The sequence below is a fragment of the Peromyscus eremicus genome, chromosome 5, assembly GCF_949786415.1.
Source record: "Peromyscus eremicus chromosome 5, PerEre_H2_v1, whole genome shotgun sequence".
Lineage (NCBI taxonomy): Eukaryota > Metazoa > Chordata > Mammalia > Rodentia > Cricetidae > Peromyscus > Peromyscus eremicus.
This window is the reverse complement of record NC_081420.1, coordinates 126,603,674-126,609,096: the sequence shown is the minus strand read 5'-3', so window position 1 is coordinate 126,609,096 and position 5,423 is coordinate 126,603,674.

Sequence of the window (5,423 nt, the reverse complement as noted above, 5' to 3'; positions counted from 1 at the left end):
CTAAGTAACAAGGAGGACTCGAGGGGAATGCATGGATCTCCCTGGTAAGGGGAAATAGAATAGATTTTGTGGGTGAACTGGGGATGAGTGGGGATGGGAACAGAAGGATCAGACAGTAGGTAGGAGAGATGGGGGAGAGAGTACTGGGAAAGATAACTGGGGTATTTGGGGGTAATGTAGAAACAGTGCAGTGGAAACTCCTGAAATCTAGGAGACTGACGCTAGTGAAGTCTCCAGTAATGGGGGATAATGTAGCCCAAATTGGCCATCTTCTATAACCAGGCAAGGCTCCTAGCAGTGGGATTGGGACATCAACCCAGCCACAAAACCTTCAACCTACAATCTGTCCTGCCTGCAAGATGTGCTGGGGTAATAGTGGCACAGAACTTGTGGGAGTGGCCAACCAATGACTGGTCCAACTTGTGGCCCACACCACAAGAGGGAACCCATGCCTGACATTGCCTGGATGGCCAGGAACAAGAGGCAGGACAGCCCAGAGACCCAGAATAGCATCAAACACAACAGGCAAAAAGAAGGAGTCTGGTTGCTATGGCACTGAAAGACTGTGAGTTAGACTCTCTGAAAGGCAGAGTCAGGGAGGGGTGTCATGATTAGGTAATAAAGATGGTGAACTTCCAAGATGGCTGGCTTCTTCTTCATCCCCCTCATCTGAGACAAAAGTTTAAAACAAAGGCCTTGTAGGCTTTTGCTCATGCTAGTGGGGCTCATGCTTGCTGATGGATTGGCCCAACCAACCCAAGGCTTTATTAGGACATGTTTACACAACAGTTGTTGGCCAAGCAGCCACCCTGTCTTTCTTCAAACTGACCAACTCTGAAGACCCTTCAAAGACTTAAACAAACAAACAAACAAACAAAGCCAGACCTTAAGGAGAGACTGGGTTTCAGCTTTATGTGTCCCCACTTTGCTTTGCAGAGGTTCTCCCCCTCCCCTCTCTCTCCTTCCTCACTGTGGATGGAATGTGATCAGCTGTATCACAATTCTACCACCATGATTCCCCTACCATGATGGACTGTACTCTCAAACTGTGAGTCAAACCCTTTTCCTCGTAAGTTGCTTTTATCGTGTTTTTACAACAAGGTGGAAGATAACTAAGTTTGGACAGATAGTAAGCCCAACTAGGCTGTGTCCTTTCCTGAACTTTGACTCTAGTGAGGGAGGCAGACATGTAAATGTATGGCCATAGTTCAACCGCAATACTTTCTCAAAGAATGCAACACTCAAGGAGCCTGAGGAAGGATGTCAGAATCACAGGGACCCAGGAAATCACAGCAGTCAAGGTGTTACCTAATTGTAGAAAAATGAGACCCAAAATGGACAGGAAAAGGGTAGACCAGGTGACTCAACAGTAAGAGTACATGCCTTTGAACATGATGATCTGATTTCAATTTTCAGGACCCTATGGTGGAAGGAGACAAGTCCCACAGGTTGTCCAATGACCTCAACACACACAAATGTATAAAAATCCTGTTTTTTTCTTCCTCTCATACATTACATTCTGACTGTAGTTTTCCCTCTCTCCCCTCCTCCCAGTCTCCCCCCACTTTCCCCTCTCCCCCAAATCTACTCCTCGTCTGTTTCTCTTAAAAAAGAGTAGGTGGGGTTGGAGAGACGTCTCAGAGGTTGAGACCACTGGCTTCTCAGCACCCACATGGCAGCTTACGACTCTCTGTGTGTCTGTAACTCTGGTTACAGAGGATCCAGCGCCCTCATATTGACATACATGTTGGCAAGGCACCAACGTATGTAAAAAGCAAAACAAACAAACAAAACCCTCTGCTTAACATAGTTATTGGTCATCTCATCCTAACAAGGGCTGGCTTAAAGAACAAAAATGTATGTCTAATTAAAGTGTACTTAAAAGTGTTCCATTTGGGGCTAGAGAGAAGGCTTCATGGTTAAGAGCTCTTGCAGAAGACCCAGGTTATCACCCACACCAGTCACCTCACAACTGCCTGTAATTTCAGCTCCAGGGAATCTAATGCCTCTCCTAAGCCCAGACATGCACAAGGTGCACAAACATATATGTAGGCACTCAGTATGTGATGGTTTGAATGGGATGGGCTCTCTAGGCTCATATGTTTGAATATTTGGTTCCAAATTAATGGAAGTATTTGGATTAGGATTAGGAGGACTAGGAGGTGTGGCCTTGTCTTGTTGGAGCAAGCGTGTCAATGAGAGTTGGTTTTTAGGTTTCAAAAGCTGAAACTAGCCCAGTGCCTGTCTGCCTCTCTCTCTGTCTCTCTGTCTCTACCTGTCTGTCTCTGCCTGCTGCCTACAGATCAGGATGTAGCTCTCAGCTACTCCTTCAGCACCTGTTGTCACACTCCCTACCACAATAATAATGGACCCACCCTCTGAAACTGTAAGCAAGCACCCAACTAATTGCTTTTCTTAATAAGAAATGCCTTGGTTACGTCATCTCTTCACAGCAGATAGAACAGTGACTAAGACACTCACGTACACATAATTTTAAAAAAAGTATTTGAATTTTCCCCAGGCTTTATCTAAATAGTACACAGTAGTTAATAGTACCAGACTGGTGTAAGTGATCTTATGGGTGTTGAATAATCAGACTTGGAGACCTATACTGATGTGGACAGAGGGATTAAAAGAATCTATATTTTGTCTCTTACCCTCCAAAGTAAATAGTACCAGAGGACTGTGAGGCATCTCTAAAAATGTTCTGTAATTACAGGGAGTCACCTGTCTTCTTGTTCAGGATGAATGAAAAAGAAATAAAAAGGAAAGGAAAGGACATGACTACTCCTAGGTGTGGGAGAGGAGAAGGTTTGTTGTAGATATGTGGGAGAGCATAGACCAGAGGCAAGAACATCTGCGAGAGTCCAGAGTGGACATGACTAGGCTGAGCTGGGCCATGTGGGAAGAGGGGGAGTAGAAGGGAGGACAGAGAGAGGGAACTAGGTGCAGAAGGCCAAAATAACAAAAAGGGAGGGTAACCAAAATGCCTGGATTACATAAGGAAGAGCCTCTGGGGGAAGGGCAGCCGAGACCCTGGGCTGGAGAGTTCAGGGTAGAGGGCGAGGTATGCCAGCCACATCCTGTAACAGGTAGGGACTGAGGGATGCTGGGAGAACCTGGAGGCCAGGTCTGCTTTGATGTATTAAATAGGCACCTCAGCCATTTGTCCCTGGTTTGCAGGGAGGCCATGGAGACCCACCCAGTGACTCTAACCAGTGTCGGGCCTACAGAGAAGAGGAACACAGAGGACAGATGTTCTCAGTGCTTCCACAGAAGCCACAGTCAAGCAAGGCTCTGACTGAGCCTCACAGAGATGGGACAAGCGGCAAAGACCAGGCCAGAGGAGCCAGAGGTTCCTTCCACGACCAAGTGACCCCTGAGGACTAGATCTTCAAATGGCCTGATAGCACCAAAAGAAAGTGATTAGTTTTGGCCAACTGCATTGTAGTAGAATATTTTAAGGTGTGTTACTTTTGTTTGTATTGCATTTGTTTAACTCTGTGAAGCTGTGTTACTGTGCCTGTCTAAAACACCTGATGGTCTAATAAAGAGCTGGCCAATAGCAAGGCAGGAGAAAGGATAGGTGGGGCTGGCAGGCAGAGTATAAACAGAAGGAGAAATCTGGGAAGAGGGGTGAAAGAACTAGGAGCAAGCCAGAGAAGGAGGAGGACTCCAGGGGCCAGCCACTCAGCTACACAGCAAGCCGCAGAGTAAGAGTAAGATTTACAGAAGTAACAGGAAAAGCCCAAAGGCAAAAGGTAGACAGGATAACTTAAAGTTAAGGAAAGGTGGCTAGAAACCAAGCCAAGCTAAAGCTGGGCATTCATAATTAAGAATAAGCCTCCATGTGTGATTTATTTGGGAGCTGGGTGACGGTCCCCCCAAAAAAGAATAAAAACAAACAGTGACACTGCATGGTCTTAGACACCCAGCAGGCAAGTTTAACCAGAGACGATGGTTTCCTCAACAGTTCAAGGGTTGTACTCCCCAGATGTTAGACTTACCTCCACGTGAGACGTTTCTCACTAATGACTTTCTTCTTCTTCTTCTTCTTCTTCTTCTTCTTCTTCTTCTTCTTCTTCTTCTTCTTCATTTTCTTTTAAGATTTATTTATTTATTATGTGTACAGTGTTCTGTCTGCGTGTATGCCTGCACACCAGAAGAGGGCACCAGATCTCATTACAGATGGTTGTGAGCCACAATGTGGTTGCTGGGAATTGAACTCAGGTCCTCTGGAAAGGCAGCCAGTGCTCTTAACCTCTGAGCCATCTCTCCAGCCCCAATGACTTTCTTCTTTTTTTTGGGGGGGGGGTTTCGAGACAGGGTTTCTCTGTGGACTTTCTTCTTGATAAGAAAAATGCTACCCAGATATAAGGAAGAGATGTAGGGAGGCAAGTAAAATCAGCATACTGGTCCTTGCAGAAAACCAGGAAAAGGCAGGCCAGAGGATGTTTTTTTTTTTCTTCAGAGGATGGTTTTAAATGTCCAAATCAAAGGCCACTACCTCTCTCTCTCTCTCTCTCTCTCTCTCTGTTTTTCAAGACAGGGTTTCTCTGTAGTTTTGGTTCCTGTCCTGGATCTCGCTCTATAGACGAGGCTGACCTCAAACTCACAGAGATCCTCCTGCCTGTGCCTCCGGAGTGCTGGGATTAAAGGCATGCACCACCCCTGCCCAGCCTGCTAGAGTCTCTTGAGACTATCTTTTGCCTTTGGGCTACAAGGCCAGCCTCTAGAGTGATGATAACCTGAAGATAGTTGAAAATGTTTTTATTAAATGTTCTTTCCAGGGCAACACAGAGAAACTCTGTCTCGAAATACCAAGAAAAAAAAAAAAAGAAGGAAAAAAAAGAAAAGAAAAGAAAATGGAGGAAAGAAAGAAAGATTTCAGAGATTTTTCTCAATTGCTTTTGCTAGGCAAACTTAAAATGTTGAAGTTAAAATATTAACTTTATAATTGGCCTATATGTTGAGATACTGAGGAGCCTGCCTGACTCCATTTTGAAGGCAGGAGTCATTATGCTGTATTGTCAAAAATAGGTTTCCATTTACGGTAAGAGCTGAGTTGCTGTTTTTAAGTCTGTTTTCTAGAGCTTGACCTGCCCCAACCCAGGACCTTGACTTGTTTTTGAGAATACCCTTACTCTCTCTGACCCTCCCTAATCACAAGGCAACCACGCGGTTGTTTGGTTGGTTTAGAGATTTTTCTGATTTCTTTGTTGCCCATTGTCTCTCTTCTGCAAACCTGCTTTGCTCATGTGTGTTGTGCCCAGGTCACGAGACCCCCAAGCAAGACCATCACAGAGCTGATATCCGATGCAAGCACACAGAGGTTTTTTAATAACAAAGCAAGCCCTGGGCTTGGTCCGTATTCCAAACACTCAACATAGCAGGTGGAGGAGGACGGCCCTGAGCACTCACTT